This window comes from Gorilla gorilla, chromosome 2 (assembly GCF_029281585.2).
Source record: "Gorilla gorilla gorilla isolate KB3781 chromosome 2, NHGRI_mGorGor1-v2.1_pri, whole genome shotgun sequence".
Classification (NCBI taxonomy): Eukaryota; Metazoa; Chordata; class Mammalia; order Primates; family Hominidae; genus Gorilla; species Gorilla gorilla.
In genome coordinates, this window is record NC_086017.1 from 175,635,634 (window position 1) to 175,654,235 (window position 18,602).

Consider the following 18,602-nt stretch of genomic DNA (forward strand, 5'->3'; position numbering starts at 1 on the left):
TTATTCTAAAGGTAAAGGAAAATCTTTCTTGCTTTTTTTTTTTTTTTTAAATTCAGTTTTTATTTTAGCTTCAGGGGGTATTTGTGCAGGTTTGTTACAAGGGAATATTACATGATGCTGAGGTTTGGGCTTCTGTTGATCCTGTCACCCAAATAGTGAACAGAGTACCTTCAATAGTGAACAGAGTACCTTCAGAAAGTTTTTCATACCTTGCCACCCTCCCTTCTTCCCTCCTATTTGAGTCTCCAGTGTCTCTTTATCCTGTCTTATGTCCATGTGTACCCAAGGTTTAGCTCCCACTTACAAGTGAAAACATGTAGTATTTGGTTTTCTGTTTCTGCATTCACTTAGGGTGATGGCCTCCAGTTGCATCCATGTTGCTGCAAAGTAGATGATTTTATTCTTCCTTACAGCTGTGGAGTATTCCATGGTGTACATGAACCACATTTTCTTTATTCAGTCCACCATTGATGGGGACCTGGGTTGATTCCATGTCTTTACTCTTGTGATTAGCACAACAATGAACATATGAGTGCATATGTCTTTTTGATAGAAGGATTTATTTTCTTTTGGGTATATACATAGCAATAAGATTCCTGGGTCGAAAGGTAGTTCTATTTTTAGTTGTTTGAGAAATCTCCATTCTGTTTTCCATAAAGGTTATACTAATTTACATCCCACCAACAGTATATAAGCATTCCTTTTTCTCTGCAGCCTTGCCAGCATCTGTTATTTTTTTGACTTTTTAACAGTAGCCACTGTGACTAGTATGAGATGGTATCAAAATGTGGTTTTGATTTGCATCTCTGATGATTAGTGATGTTGAGCATTTTTTTATGTTTGTTGGCCATCTTCTCAGTTATTCCTTCCTTCTGGTTGCTCTTAACAACCCTTGGTCTTCCTTGGCTTGTAACTACACTATTCCAATCTCAAGTTTCATCATCATATGCTTTTCTTCATTGTGTTTATCTCTTTGTGTTAACTTCTCTCCTTATAAGGACTCCACTAATCGAATTTAAGGCGCACCTTAATCTTGTTGACCTCAACTTAACCTAACTAGCTATGTCAGCAAAGACCCTATTTCCAAGTAAGTTTGCATTCTGAGGTTCCAGGAGGACATACAGTTTGGAAGGGGGATGCTATTCAACCCACCACACTATAATAATTTTTTATGGCGTTCAAATGTTCTAGATTTTGGCCAGTAGGGGCCTGTCACGCTGAATTTTGCACTCTACGACATGTTCCTATTACATTTTGAACACTTTCTTACTTTTTGGTATAAGATAAAGCAGTGTGGTCTTTTGCTGCTCTTATTGTCCTGGTTCTGGAATCTATAATTTCTTCAAGTATATCTGGTTCCTGTTTGTAGACCTTGGTATTTAGAAACTGAGATCTGACACTGGACATATTCATTGCAATTGAGTTTTGGCTGCTTCTAGATTCACTCAGTGGAATAAAAGTTATGAAATGTGTGTGCGTATGTGTGCATGTGTGTACACATGCAGACTCTCTCCTCACTTAGTCTGAGCTCAGATTCCTCACCACTACCTCCTTCAGGCTGCCATAAAGCAGGGACACTTTTCATCATGTAGCTGGGCCATGTCACCATGTAGAAGCTCTCTTAACCATGCAGGGACTCTAACATGCAAGCCATGCTACCATCCCTTGTTCTTCAGGCATGCCTTTCTCACCCTCCTTGGACTCTAACACCTTTCCTTGGGTCACAATAGCTTTCTTTTCTCCCTTGGCACAGACAACTACTTTGCTCAGCCTCACCTGATGGCTACTGGATTGAATTGTTTAAGAAAGGCAGAAGAGGAGGGAAAGAAAGGGAAATTCCCCTTTGTTTTTAATAATGTCACTGTTTTATATTTTATTTATGAAAATTTTAAGTGAACAAACTTAGCTTTGTAAATTCCCTTGATTTCATCTTTGTTTTCTATTTTCTTATTTCTTTTTAGTTTGTTTGCTTGTTTGTTTTTCAGTTAAATTCTGAGGTTGTAAAGTTAAATCATTAATTTTTAGCCTTTATTCTTATTAATATATGCATTTAGAAATAGATATTTCCCTCTAACTACCACTTCCTACAAATCACATAATTTGTATTGTAATTTGATATTTCTAAATGTTTTATTAATTGTATTAAGATGTATTTTTTTACTATGGAGATTTTTTGTTGTGTCTGAAGTTTTAGGATGTTATTTTCTTCTTTTTCTTATTCACTTCTTGCTTCAATGTATGGTGTTCACCCAACCTGTTCTAAATGGTATTATTAGAAATTTGTTTTATGGAGTTTATGAATTTATACAAATAATTAATGAAAGAATAGATATGTTCTAACTGTTGGGGTCAGACTTCTATATAAACCTATTAGATGAGGTAAATTAATTCTTTAAATTTACTGCATATTTCTTCTATGATTTAATTATCAATAATTTAAAAAGATTTTGTTCACATTTCTCACATAATAAAGGCTTGTCAATGTTTTCTTCTAATTTACTCAAATTTTACTTTATTTTATTGTTATTTACTACTTCTATCCCTACTAATGTTTTATATTTTAAAGTTTATTTTATTTGAATATACAGATTTTTTTTGGGTAATATTTATTATATATTCCTTATCCCAGACTTTGATTTTAATTTATTTTGTATTTTCTATTTATATTTAATGAAAAACAAATAACTAAATTTCTTATAAGCAAATTTGGTAACATCTGTCTTTTTTTTTTTTTTTGGTGTTTTGCTATTGAAGTTGGATGGCTTTTCAAAAAGTAAACACACTTTTGTCACCATTATCAAGATATAGAAATATTACCTGTGTCTTCATCACCATTCCCTGCCTCCTACTGCCTCTCCAAGGATAGCCAATACTCTGGTTTTTAACATTATAGATTATTTTTGCCTTTGTTTCAACATTATATAAACAATTTCAAACAGTGCATACTTTGTTTCTGACATCTTTCCTTCTAGGTTATGTTTGCAAAATTCATACACATAATTGTATATACTTATTGATTCATGTTACTGATGAATGGTATTTCAGTGTATGAATACACCACAATGAATTTATCCACTTTATTTTTGATGGACATCTGGGCAGTGTTGACTTTAGTACTCTGGAAGAAAATGAAAATTAAAACAGTAACAATCAACTTTATCTGTTTTCAGGAAAATGCAAATTAAAACTAACATTATATCATTACATATTCACCAGCATGAATAATGAATGAATGAATAAATAAATAGAAGAGAGACAGTAGTATGTACTACTACAAAGAGTATATACTGATACAACTGCTTTGGAAAATTGCTTAGCACTATACTATTTACTAGAGTTGAATGTAATCATATCCTATGACCCAGCAGTTGTACTCATATTTCACAGAAAGGTATACTTATATTCCTCAAAACACATTTATAAGAACACATATTTTATGATTTGCATATGCTTTTACTATTTTATTTTATCAGTTCTTTTTTTTTTTTTTTCTTTTTTTTTTTGAGACAGATTCTCCTGCTGTTGCCCAGACTGGAGCGCAGTGGCACGATCTTGGCTCACTGCAATCACCACCTCCCGAGTTCAATTAATTCTCCTGCATCAGGCTCCTGAGTAGCTGTGAGTACAGGCATGCATCACCATGCAAGGCTAATTTTTGTATTTTTAGTAGAAATGCGGTTTCACTGTGTTGGCCACGTAAGTTAAGTCTCAAATTCCTGACCTCAAGTGAGCCAGCCACCTCGGCCTCCCAAAGCGCTGAGATTACAGGTGTAAGCCACTGTACCCGACCACCATGATTTCTTGTGTCTGAAACCAATTGCTGGGGTAAATTCTTTAGGTTTCATTATCTGTAGATAGTTTTTACAGTCAGAGACCAATGTTTTTGTCTTCTGACTCCGTTGTTGCTTTCAAAAAGTCCACTATCATTCTAATTGTTGTTTTGCTGTACATAACTTCTTCTTTCTCTCTGGCTATTTTAAAATAGTTGCTTTGTCTTTGGTGTTCCACATTATTTATAAGTGGCTATATATTATTTTCATTATTTTTGGATAGAGTGTGCATCCTTGATCTGCAGATTCACATATTAAACAAGTTCTTAAAAAACTATTATTTCTTAAACATTGCCTCTCCTTCATTCTCTCTTGAGGACTTACAGTCAAGGTATTCTTTTTAATGTTCTTTTAAATATTTTCCAATTCATTTATTTCATATGGTGTTCTTTAGTTGTTTCTTCCAGTTCATTACTTTCCTCTTCAAGACTGCTTATATAACACTTAATTCCTAGTAATACCTCATTATCACTTAGCAACTGTGTATTTTATGTATTTAAATATTTTATGCATTTGTTATAAAACCTGTATCTGATAATTCCAAAATATGCAGTTTATAGTGAGGATCTAGGACTGTTGGTTGTTTTGGCTGACTGGCATAAATAATAAACCAATTATTTCTAGGCATAATTATTACCAGCATAAATCTTATGTTTATTGACTATGATTTTCAACTTATTGCTTTATCACAATCTGTGGATAGCCTGTGGACCAAGTTGGAAAAGTTTTCCTCCAAAACAGATGTACTTTGGCTTTTGCTAGTAAGAATTGCACCAATAATCTCAGATCACTTCAGTTCCTCTTAGGAGTATCAGCTCATTATCGGCGTTTGCATCTTTGTTTCCTCTGCGAATCACACAGGGCTGAGTGTCCTGTTAGTCAGGATATTGTCAATATTTGCAATTGAGGTAATGCTACTTCTCATTGACTGCAGTGATGTTTATAGTTTCCTGCCAATTATTTGCTTCCATCCCAAAATGTGTGTGAGTGTGAGTGTGTTTGTGTGAAAAGAAGTCAGTCTATGGAGAATTCTACTTTTAACACTAATAATGCCTCAAAATGTTTGGGCAAAATTTTCCCCCAAAATAAGCCACATTAATCTGTTTTTTTTTAAATGCATGAAAAATAAATTTGAATCAATTAAATATTTATTGTGTGTAGATTCAAAGTCAATAAGAGAACAGGTGATATGTGCTTATTACTAAACCTGTGAAGACTGTCCATGAAGAATGACACATTGGTAAATAGTGCTCCAGCTCATGCTAATTTCTCTCTCCTTGAGCACCTATTATATATAACATGTGTCCTATTTATTCTGATAATTAGTCAATTTTACCTGTACTCCTTTATTTATATTGACCATTTTTATTTTTGTGTTATATACAAGTGCATTTCAGGGATAGTGATTTAGATTACATTTAAATGGCCCAGATCTTATTGTAATTCATTTCATAAATAGTATAAATAATTATTCAGTTGACTATAACATGAATATTTTTCTGACAAATATGTCTTTCTACTAGAGTTTGCAATTATAGACACCTGTAATCATCTGTTTCCCCTAGAACTTCCATACTAAAATGGATATTTGAGGTGGAATAGCAATTAAATTCATTTTGCATTTACTAATGAGACATGGCATTCCTTATGGCTAGCATGTTGATAACATAAATATTCCTTTGTTTTCTGAATGAATAATCTTTTACAGCCTAGAAACTGGATGCTGTCCTTGGCTTGACTGTATCATGCATTGCTGGCAAACAATAAGCAGTATCTCATAAAAATCTCATCATTTTGATCTATGCCTTTTATCTCTATACTAATTGTATTACCTAATATATTGATTTATCTTCTTCAGAATAACATGCAGACATCAGCTGGGGAATACTCTAATTTTTAGAACTAGCACTCCTATTTTCTGAAGTCTGTGATGTTTTGTTTTGTATCACATATTTCATGGTTTATAATATTCTGAATCCTGAAATTGTCCTAGACTATTTCATGTGAAATATTTTAAAATACATTTAAATTGTAAAGTATTCCATTTTCATTCTGAAGAGACTAAATTTCTAATTTTTAAAAGGCAGTTTATCAGCTCACTTAAATCAAATCTAAAGAGAAACATTCGTTTTATCTTCCAGATTTAAACACAAATTTTTAAACCCATTATTACTTATGCACAGTGTAAAAGTTTTTCTCATCTGAATATCCTGTTAATCAAATTTATTGTGCTAATAGACACAGACATGGTGGTTGGAATAATATGATTACTCAATATGTAGATATCTAAGGGCCTATTTAAAATGTAAGATGTTTTTCATAGATGAGTTTTCATTGTACGTGTTTTAAAGCCTTTTTAGAATAAACTTTAAGCTAATAGAAAGTCGCCAACGTATCTCCAGATTTTGTCTAATAAATTTTTGAAAATATTTTAAATCATATTTCTTATGACAAGTTTTCTGCAAATGATGTAGTTCATTTTCCTAATCTAAAAGAAAATTCAGGGAGCGTTTTTCCATTTTTTAAAATTATCCTAGTTAGACATACGTAATGAAAAAATATTCTACTTAACTGTCACAGATGGGATCAGCATCTTTAAGGGCTGTGCAGTAGTTCAGAAAGAAATTGTAAAACAAAACATGATCCAAAGACCATGTGATTATTGTGCTTGTTAATTTATCAATATTAATGGAGAAAAAGTTTTGTGTGAACTACTCGCTTGAATTGTATGTTTTTCCATTTTCCATTACATACTTCTAGTAATTATTCTTCTGTAGCCTAATATGAAATTGATATAATTAAAACAATAATTTAAAAAATCTAAGCATTTGTGCATCTGCTACTTCTGTCCCAGACATTTGGCAAATTGTTATGTTTCTCAGGACCTCTGTTACTCATAGGTAAAAGAGTACTCACTGCTTATTGCAAATGAAAAGAGAAAATTTGCTAATTATTTTATAATGTCAATCAAATTAATAAATTTGTTAATATTAAATAAAAACTATGAAGAATATTGTCTTTTACAGATTATAGCCAGTTTAAAAATATGTTTGTGGCAACAGTGCAAATGATACACAATAGTTAGGGAGAATATTCGTTTCATGAATATTTGTATAAGTACTTAAAACTATGCAAATGCTAATGTTGAAATGGAATCCAGAAAGGTAAATGAGAAGAAGAAACAGTATGACTATGCTTAGTAAATTTATGTGTATGTATCAGTGGCATTGTATCTTTTGTGGCATAAAAGATGTGGGGTTTCAATCATACAAATGAATGAGTAAATGTCAAACTAGAAAGGTAAAATCTTTTATCTGAGTCAATTGCACAGTGTACGAATTGTTTGATTGTAAAGATAAGCCTCCAATTATTAAGAATGAGACATTTACATTTTAATAATTCCCAAATTACTCTAGAAATTTTGCTTTTCTTGTATGACATATAACAGAACATTCTTGAGCAGATGAAGATGTTGTTTTAGTCTTCTAATAATTAAGTTAACACAAAATAAATAAAGCCATTTTTAGCCACAGCATTCAACAGAAGTCCTGGATCTGTTTGGTAAGTTTAAGATGATGATGGTGAAAACATTTAGAGCATTTTCCTACTGTCATACAACAAGCTATTTTGGAACTATCTAGGCATCTAAAGGACTTCCAAAGAGCTTTTAGAGTTTTAGAATTTCCTATTCTGTTCTATTCTATTCTATTCTATTCTATTCTATTCTATTCTATTCTATCCTATTCTATTATTTTATTGTATTCTATTCACAAACCACTTTATAAAATTTTCCATAATCTGGATTTGGCAATTTTTATTATATTATGTACTTGAGCCTTAGTTTGATGAACTGCTGCCAATTTCTGCCAGCTCACATATAGGATGACCCTTAGTGTATTTCATGCTGATTCTATTTCTTTTTTTTATTATTAAACTTTAAGTTGTGGGATACATGTGCAGAACGTAAAGGCTCGTTACATGGGTATACACAGGCCATGGTGGTTTGCTGCAACCATCAACCTGTCATCTACATTAGGTATGTCTCCTAATGCTATCCCTCCCCTAGCCCTCCACCCACCAACAGGCCCCGGAGTGTGATGTTCCCCTCCCTGTGTCCAGGTGTTCTCATTGTTCAACTCCCACTTCTGAGTGAGAACATGCAGTGTTTGGTCTTCTGTTCTTGTGTTACTTTGCTGAGAATGATGGTTTCCAGCTTCAGCCATGTCCCTGCAAAGGACATGAATTCTGTTTCTTTATTATGCTTTGTTACCAGCCCAGTGCTTTGGTGCCAGTCCTGAGTTTATGTAAGTAGTAGTAATATATATATATATAAAATATATATATATTTACATATACACACATACACACATATATAAGTTTAAAATATTTAGATATTTTATATCTATATTTTATAATATAGATATATTTTATATGTCTACTATAATAAGTATAAAATGTTTGTGTGTATACATATATATATATATATATATATATATATATATACACCATATATAGGAATATATCTACTCATAAGTGCAAGGGAAAAGAGCATTCTATAGTTATTGGTCAAGAGTTCACCCAATTAGAAAAAGGATTTTTATTATGTCAGTTTCATTAAGTTATACTGAAACATCTATATTAAACATTGATCTAATTTATTATTTTCAAAGGCAAATTTGCTCTTTCAAGGAAAACAACAAATGTAGCCACAATTATCTGAGATTTGTTATTAATGCATGATTTTATTCCTTATTCTTAAAATATTGGTTCATTTTTGGAAGTGAATTACTGCTCAGTTTTCTCCCCTATTTAAAAATTAATTTTCATTGAATTATTTTATTTAACTATAAACTTTGTGTTGTGTCTTTAACTCATTTTTTTCCTTTGCAGAGGAGGAAAACTTAAAAGAATAAAAAGAACTTCCTTACTTCATGTGGCTTTTTAACATTTCTTCTCTAATAAGGATGATTCATATCAGTCATTTTTTGGATAGCATTGCATGGCTAGAGAACAGATGGCATAGCTATTAGCCATGATTAAGGGCTTTATTCACAAAGCATTTGTGGATTATTTCTGCATTTTTTTTTTTTACTTTCTGGCATTGTGCCCTCAATTTGCACAGTGGTAGTTCTGATATAGCAGAAAGTTCTGTTTGCCATTATCATTTGTTGAAACTCACATTTAAAAAATTTGAGTCTATGAGCTGGGAAAAAAATAAAATAGAAACACCAACAATTTAATTAAAAAAACTAAAAACCTAGATACCTAAAAAATATGAAGCTCTGAACTTTACAAAAGCAACATATTACTACAGAGGAGATCACATTAATACTTAAAACTACTTTCCTTTATTCTTAATTGGTGAGGATTCAGATGACAGGTTTTCTTATTTGTGATATATATATGCATACAGGCACACACACACATGCACACACACACACACACACACACACACGTTACCCTATCCACTAGAGCTAACTCTTTAGAAATTGTCTTATCTTACTCAAGGTATTACACATAATTTTAAAACTCTCTAAACAGAAAGTTTCAAGGAAATGAAAGAGATGAGATGAGTACTGGGGAAGAGAGTAAGATACAAATGGAAGCTGAAAGTGTCAATATAAACCTCACCTGATTAAATGATCTATGCCAAGACCACAACGTATTTTGTGGTTTTATGTATGTAATATTTTCATCTTCTTCTTAACGTTGGTGTTACATATTCAACATCCAGAGTAATTAACTATAAATTAACTTTGTATGTTAACCAGGTTCCTCATAGCCTCTAGCAATGCTATCGAACACTAAATCTTTAATAAATACTTTAACTTATCTTGCATAATTACAAATATTCTTTTCACAAAACAAGTGTTGCTTTATCTTTAGAGCACATATTAACACATTGCTTTCAAAACACAGACAAGATAGATACAAACAGAAAAATCTGGTATGAAGAGTCAACCTTCTGTCCTACCAACCCCCATTGCCATTCACTCCTTAAAGTTTAATTATTTTAAAAGCCTCTATTTTAAGTTGGTGTGTGGCTTACTTTCATAACTCTAATTCATATACTAATAAATCAATTTTGCTTTATCAGTTAAGGTAAGATAACATTGATATCCCATTCTAAAAAATGACATTTTTGCTGCCTTATTTAACTCCCATTCAGCTCTCTTTCTTTCTTCCTTCAATTTTTATAATTATATTGCTATTTTAATGTATTCAATTTTAAAATTTTATATTCCACATCTTCATCCATATCATGACTCATCATGAAACTTGAGGGTATGAGATATACTCTTTTTCCATCCTTTCTCTCCCCTTCTACATCACCGTCTCTGTCAATGTTTTCTCATATTTTCATTTTCAGAGATAAAAATATTTGTATTGCATTTTATCATCTTAATAGAGCCTCAGTTGAGCCTATAAGGCTAAATTTAAATAATTTTTAAATTACTATGTAAAAAGTACTCTGTGAGGCACTGCCTTGATCTTCATTTTTAGCTGTTTGTAATGAAGCTAGGAGACGGCCCTCAGCTATCAGATTTCTTTTGGAATTCCTTCAACTGAGGAAAACTGCCTTGCTTTTCCAGGACAGCTCTAAACCAGGGACTGAATGAAATGCTGTAGTAAAATGCTTCATTACCTTATCCCAATTTGGGACGGCTTTGTGGGACAGAGTTCAGAGCTCCCCATCTGCTTCCTGTGAAACTCAACGTGCTGTGACACCTGGTACCAGAAGCGATTGGAGAAAGCAACTACTCAGATTGTATTTTGGCAGTGTTCCTGACACCTCTTCAGCATGAGAACCAGATAACTAGTGGTAGCTAGGGCACAGGTATCTTGACACAAAAAGGCAATTGTTAAAATTTTCACTCATAATGAACTAAGGAGGCACATCTGAAAGAAAAATGCACTAGACTGTGCAATGTATCAAGATTTTCAGAATTACGTGGCAGGGGAAAAATGTAACTGTAAGGACAGTAGAATTGTAGAACTATTGTTAAGATCACTTGATGTTCAAGAAAAGGACAACAAAAAGATGAGAGAGAACAGTAAATTGCTTATTTAAAGCCAATTGTGAAAGCCACAGGGCCTCACTTGTCTCATTTAAAGACTTTCTCATCTGCATGTGGCAGGCAGATAAAAGATAAGATCAAGACTAGGAATTTATTGTAAGAGTAACCAAATTTCAAACAAGCTTAAAAGTCCAACCAAAGAAGATCTGTTATGCCAAAATCAGATCTCTAGTCAGAAAGAATAGAATCTTGACTCATGATGTAGAAATATCTAGGTTGATGCACCCAAATCTTGAAGCTCTTGATTCCTCTGAACTACCTGTCCATTAATCTACTCTTCATTAATGACAGCATTTCATCACCCTCTACCCTTACTTCCATACACATCTTGTTTAAATAAAAAGAATATAACTCTTTTCTGAAAGATAATAGGTCCCCACTCATAATATGCCTCTACCTTCCCTTCTTCCTGGACATTAGGCTATTAAGTATAATTAAGTCTTAACCGAATCCTGGCAGAAGCATGGTGATCCTGATGGAAGAAAAGGAACCATAACATGAAGAAACTGCAAGACCTAGCCAAGATGTACTGTTAGGGTCCTGGAGAGTGCACATATTTTTGACTTCCGAGAGTCTTGAAATAGAGGGACTGAAGCATACATTTGGATACATTATGATTTATTAACATAGCAGAACTCTTCCAGGATACAGGATTTAACATACTGAGAAAGACACTGAGAGATGGTATGAACATGATTCTGGGGAGGCTCCTAAATGTATAAAGAAATCCATTGGCCCCTTTAAGAGAGGTGAAATGCCAGAATTACAAAAATAAATGTTGGAAGAAGGAATTAAAATGCTCAGAGAAGTGGGCATATGAGATTGGATACAATCTGTAAGGCTAGAAAATGCCCAGGTGACTACATTCCCATGAATGACATGGAAAACACATCATTTCCCAAAGCAATAAGACCTATGCTGATGAGAGGGGCACCATCATCACTAAAACGTCAGTGGTAGCTTCTCTGAAACCTGGAGCTAGTGGTGGGAGATCCTGTTGCGCAACTGGGCTCACTAACAGCACTGTGGGTAATAGGAACTGCAGCAATAAATGTCACATTGAAATCAAATCCTCAAAAGCCATGTGGGCAAAGTCTTTGATTTTAAAACTTTGGTATGGCAAGTTGGAGAAACAGTCAAATTGGTCTGACACAAAATAATGGACCAAAACATATATAGGAACAAAATAGGATGATAACAACTGTGAGCGTATCTCGAGTTCTACCATTAAAGAATTCAAAGGGTCAGGTTGCAGTGGCTCACGCCTGTAATCCCAACACTTTGGGTGGCTGAGGCAGGTGGATCATGAAGTCAGGAGATTGAGACCAGCCTGGCCAACATGGTGAAACCCAGTCTCTACTAAAAATACAAAAATTAGCCAGATGTAGTGGCACATGCCTATAATCCCAGCTACTTGGGAGTCAGGAGAATCGCATCAACCCAGGAAGCAGCGGTTGCAATGGGCTGAGATCATGCCACTGTATTCCAGCCTAGGTGTCAGAGTAAGACTCCATGTCAATCAATCAATCAATCAATCAATCAATCAATCAGAATTCAAGGGATGATCATGAGGCTGAGATAGTTGTTCCAATAAAAACTGCCTAGTTCTTTCTCAGTTTCTGAACTAGAACCCATTTTTATACACAGAACTCATTGCTTGAAAAAAAAGTCTGATCCCAAAAAGGAAGATTGTACTGAGAAGGCAGGTCTACTCAGTAATGAGTCTTATAATACATGTTAAAAAGTACATAAATATATGTATTCAGGTACCTCAAAAAAAAGGAGATACTCAAATATTTTAAGGACTATTGGACATAGAGTCAATGTTGTCACTTATGTCTGGAGATTAGAAGGGCCACTATGGCTCTAGGTTATATGAGAGTATATTGGAGCCAAATATAAATAGTTTTGGCTTGGATCTAGCTCACAGTGAGTGAGTTCATGGGATTTATGAAGATACAAGGTGCTCATTGCCCAGCCACTGAATTTCTCATTAGAGTAGGCATACATGTTGGTAGGCACAAAGCTCAGATCTGTAGACAGCAGAGTAAGAAATATTATAATGAACAAAGCCAAGGAGGAGCCTCCAATTCTTTACCTTTTTCCCTCTCCAAAACAGTAAATCAAAACATGAGGCCTGTACTACCTGATAATGTAGCTTGCTTGTGCCTTCTGTCATACCATATCATGAGGTTTGTCATTACAGGCCTTGTTTCACAGCGTATAATGGGGAAAATGGCAGAAATTGGTGACATATTTAAAGACTTAAAAATGCAAGTTGGTAGTCATCCCTATTTCAATTTAATTTACCAATTTGGTTCCTGAAAAAAAAAAACAAAAAAAACAGATGGATTCTGGATAATGACAGTGAACTATCTTAATTAGCCAAGCCGTAATCACAGGTACTGTGGCAGATATGGTATTTCTGCAGGTGCACATTTGCATTTTCAGGGGCAGAGTATGGAACTATTTAGTTAGCAAATGAGTTATTTTACATTCACATTAGAAAAGTGGATTTTATTTATTTTCAACAAACAAACATGCAAATAAGTAGTTGTTCTCTAGGGTTATGTTAATTATTTCACCTTCGCTTGTAATATGGTTCAAAGAGATCTGGACCTGTTTGACATTTTGTAGAATTTCATACTAATCCATTCTACCGATGTCATCATGATTAGTGGAGCAAGAAAAGGCTACCCCATTGATGACCTTGGTAAGGCATGTGAAATCCAGATCATGGAAGGAAAACTTTAGAAAATGAAAAGACTACATTAGGAAAACTTTTTGTGTTTGTGTGCCAATGGCCTGGGACATACTGGTCATCCCCTCCATAATAAAGGAAAATATATTGTATTTATTGAAGATGCCAAAACCAATAAGGGACAATAATGCCTAGTAGTCCTCTTCTGCATATTCTACTCCTAGGAATACTGCTCTGACTAATGCACATCGTGACAGAAAACTCTCCTAGCTTTAAATGAAGTCCAGAGAAGAAAGGGATGTGTAGAATGTTCAGTTTGTGATGCAAGCAGCTCTGCGGCTTGGAACATACAATCAGTAGACTCTGTGCCACAGAATGTTAGAGGTATAATACTATATTATGGTGGTAGAGGTGGTAAAATGCACTCTTTAGAGTTTATGAAGTGCCCCAATGGGAAAATTAGAACCCCGAACCGTATCTTTATCCAACAGTTTAAAGAAATACATACCTTTTAGGAAAATACCTCTTGGCTTGCCATTGGGCACCTGTAGAGACAGAACACCTCATAATTGACCATGTGTCCAGAAGAGTCATAAGTTGGGTTCTATAAAATTCAACAAGTCAGAGACAGACCCAGAAATAACCAATTTTAAGATGGACATAGGTTAGCCAGGATTGACTACAAGCAGGAACTGAAGGCACAAGCAAGCAACATCATCAGATTATACGGGCCTCATGTCATCCACCACTATTGCACAGCTCAGTTCAGACATATGGTAGTAAAAATTCCTGACTGGTTGGCTGATACTTTGATGCAAGCAAAAACAGGTTAATGACCACAGTAGAATTCCACTCAATGAAGATCTTGAAAGAAAGTAGTGAGAAAAAAATCTTCCTCGTGGTCAACGCATCAGCTTGTAGACCTATTCATACACTTTGGATGAAAAGAGGAGTGGAGCATAGTTCAAATATACACTCATGAGAAGTTGTTCATGGCCTGGCTGTCAAGAACAGGCAAACAGAAAGACAGGAAGGTTGGTGCGATAGGCAGAACAATAGTCTTTCAGAGGTCCACATCCTAGTCCTTGGAAACTGTAACTATGTTAGCTTACATGACTAGGATAATTTACAGATATGATTAAAGTTAACAACCTTGAGATGGGGAGATTATCCTGGACTATCCCAGTGGACCCAATCTAATCATATGAGTCTGTATAAGTGGAGAATCTTTCCCAGCTGTGTTCAGAGAACTAAAGAAATAACAGCATGAGAACAATTTGGACCAAAATTGCTGTTTTTTTTTTAATACTTTAAGTTCTAGGGTACATGTGCACAAAGTGCAGGTTTGTTACATATGTATGCATGTGCCATGTTGGTGTGCTGCACACATTAACTTGTCATTTACATTAGGTATCTCTCCTAATGCTATCCCTCCCCCCTCCCCCCACCCCACAAAGTCTGTGAATTTCTGTTATGGCAGCCTAACCTGACTAGGATACTGGGTTGGTAATTTTGTTTTACCATTAAGTGTGTTTAGATGTTGCATTTTTTTCTGGCTTTTATTATCTTTGAGGAGAAACCAGGCCTAATTCATATTAGTATTCTTCTTATGACTTTATTTAACAATTTTTACTTTAATTAATATCTTTGATTTTCTATAGTTTGATTAGGATTTGTCTATTGAATTGTGCTGAGCTTTTGGATTTCTACATTTATTTTATTCACCAAATTTGCAAGATTTAAGGCTCTTTTTCCTCAGTTTGTTTTGTTTTGTTTTGTGGGTTTTTTTTTCTTCTTTCTCTAGCTCTTCTATCTCATCTCTTGTTTTGGACCCCTAATCCACTTATGGTAGACCACTCGATATTATCTTATAGGTCACTATATCTTTTTTATTTATTTTTTCTCTTTATATAAGATAACTTTTATTAATCTCTTCGTATTCACTAAACTTTCTTCTGCTGTCTTCAATGTGCAGTTTAACTATTCTAGTACACTGAATTCATTTCAGATATTGGAATTTTCAATTATGAGATACTTATTTAGTTTTATATTTTTGTTTTCACTTCATAATTGAGATTCACTGTTTGTTCACTTATTATGATAGTATTTTCCTTTATATTCTTGCCCATATTAGTACTGGTTTATTTAATGTTTCTGATTGTTAAGTCTCACATTACCAAGTCTTATTCTATTACTTGTTTTTCTTTTCTCTCCCAAATATGGCTCACATTTTCCTGTTTCTTCTTATGTGTAGTAATTTTGGATTATATACTGAACAATGTAGATAACGCAATCCAGAGGCTTTCAGTTAGGTTTTCGTTCTCTGAAGTGTGTTGGCTGCTTTCTTTTTTCAGCAAGCAATCACATTATTTGTTGATACTTCTGAAATCATGAAGGCTTGGTTTTGCATTTTGATAGACTCCATCTATGTAAAGACTGAGGTTTTTACCAAGCACTCTAACTTGACTTCATTAATACTCTCTTTGAACTGTTGACCTCAACTGACCCTCCCACCTCAGCCTCCCAAAGTGCTGGAACTGCAGGTGTGATCCACTGTGCCCATCCTATTAAACAAATGGTGATGGGATAACTGGCTAGCCATATACAGAAAAATAAAACTAGACTGTTACTTTTCACTATTCATAAAAATTAACCCAAGATAGATTAGAGACTTATTAGAGACCTCAAACTTTAGAAAACCTAGGAAATGCCCTTCTCAACATTGGCCTTGGCAGAGTTTATGCCCAGGTCTCCAGAGCAATCACAACAAAAGTAAAAATTCACAAGTGAGACATAATTACACAAAAGATCTTCTATACAGCAAAAGAAGCTATCAACAGAGTAGACAGACAACCTATAAAATTGGAGATAATATTCACAAACTATGCATCCAACAAAGGTCAAATATCCAGACTCTATAAGAAATTTAAACAAATCAACAAGCAACAACAAACTCCATTAAACGTGGCCAAAATACATGAACAGACACTTCTCAAAAGAAGACATATAAGCAACCAACAAACATATGAAAACAATACTTATCAACAGTAATCATCAGAGAAATGAAAATCAAAACCACAATAAATACTATCTCACACCAGACAGAATGGATATTATTAAAATGTCAACAAATAACAGATGCTGGCAAGGCTGCTGAGAAAGGGAATGCCTATACATTGTTGGTGAGAATGTAAATTAGTTCAGCCACTGTGGAGAGCAGTTTGAAGATTTCTCCAAGAACCTAAAACAGAGCTACCATTTGATCCATCAATATCATTTCTGGGTATATACTCAAAGAAATATAGATCGTCATGCCCAAAAGACACATGCACTTGTATGTTAATCACTGTGCTATTTACAATAACAAAGACATGTAATTAACCTAGATGCTCATCAATGGTGTATTGCATGAAGAAAATATGTGGCATATATATACCATGAAATCCTTCACAGCCATAAAAAGAATACAATCATGTCCTCTGCAAAAAGGATGGATCTGGAGGCTGTAATCCTAAGTGAATTAATCCAGGAACAAAAGACCAAATACTGAATATTTGAACTTATAAGTGAGAGCTAAGCATTGAGCACCCATGAACATAAACATAGAAACAATAGACCCTATGGAATACAGAGTGGGGAAGGTGAGAAGGGAGCCTGGTTTGAAAAACTGCTATTGGGCACTATGCTCACTACCCGCATCCAACATGTCCATGCAACAATCTTACACATGTAACTCCTGTACCAAAAATAATAGCTGAACTTAAAAAAATAATAATAATAAATAGCAATAACAACAACTCTCTCTCTTGCATTGAGCAAAAATTGAAATCTCTGCACAGTTCTCTCAGCCATCCAGTTGGGTGCATTTTTTTTTTTTTTTTTTTTTTTGAGCTGCTTGGAGTCTTCCCATGCCTGCATAGTTTGGGAGTCAGTCAATGATTCAAAGACAATTTTGATGCAGCTACTTCACCTGTTGTGGCAGCCACAAATTCAGCCCTTCAGGCCAAAAATCTTTCTGCTTAAGTTCTATTTACATCACACCAAACAGACCAGTGAGTTCCCTCAATATAAAAAACATATAAGAATCGATTTTTTCCAGTATGCTTTTTTCAAGTGTCGAATTTTTCCAACTTCTATCTGCTTTTATTCACTCTCCAGAGATTTCAAATAGTAATTAAAAATTTATTTTCAGATTTATTTTATAATTGTTATTTGCAGGAGGTCAATTCAATAAAAGCCACTTTATCATTTTTAAAACTAGAACACCTACACTAATTTTTATTTGAATAAAAATTTTTATTAACACTTCAAACACGCATTTATGGTGATATAGCCTGGATATGTGTCCCTGCCCAAATCTCATATTGAAATGTAATCCCCAATGTTGGAGGTGGGGCCTGCTGGGAACTGATTGGATTATGGGGCAGATTTCTCAGGAATGTCTTAACACCGTCCCACTTGGTACTGTCTTTGGGATAGGGAGTGAATCCTCGTGTGATCTAATTGTTTAAAATGTGCAGCATCTCCCTCCTTGCTCTCTTTCTCTTCCTCTGGCCATGTGACGTGCCCGCTCCCCCTTCACCTTTCACCATGATTGTAGTTTCTGAGGCCTCTCCAGAAGCTGAGCAGATGCCAGCATCATGCTTCTTGTACAGCCTGCAGAAACATGAGCCATTAAGCTTATTTTCTTTATCAATTACCTAGTCTCCGGTGTTTCTTTATATCAGAATGAGAATGCACTAACACATTTAAGATTTCACATATTCCAGGCACTAAGATAAACTAATATTTTGGTTCTTAGATAAGGTAGACACAGCAGCAGCTCCCAAGGAGCTTATATATAATGAGAAAGATAAATCTGTGAAAAGATAATTAAAATATGATAAATGTTATAAAGAGTGAGAAATGACATCAGATGTCAGTACCTAATATAATATGATAGGGCGGAAAACTATGTTCTCAGCAGGTTAATTTCAAACTGAATGTAAGCTG

At 34.3% G+C, this 18,602-nt stretch overlaps 1 long non-coding RNA gene across 4 annotated transcripts in view; it reads left to right on the forward strand.

The window, feature by feature from the left end:
• LOC129532553 (uncharacterized) overlaps positions 1-18,602 on the forward strand; it is a 171,768-nt gene that overhangs the window by 81,834 nt on the left and 71,332 nt on the right. For all 4 annotated transcript variants that reach the window (XR_010132709.1, XR_010132708.1, XR_008678314.2 and 1 more), the window contains one exon: positions 3,511-3,618. This is a non-coding gene — a long non-coding RNA (uncharacterized lncRNA). The remainder of the gene's footprint in view (positions 1-3,510; positions 3,619-18,602) is intronic.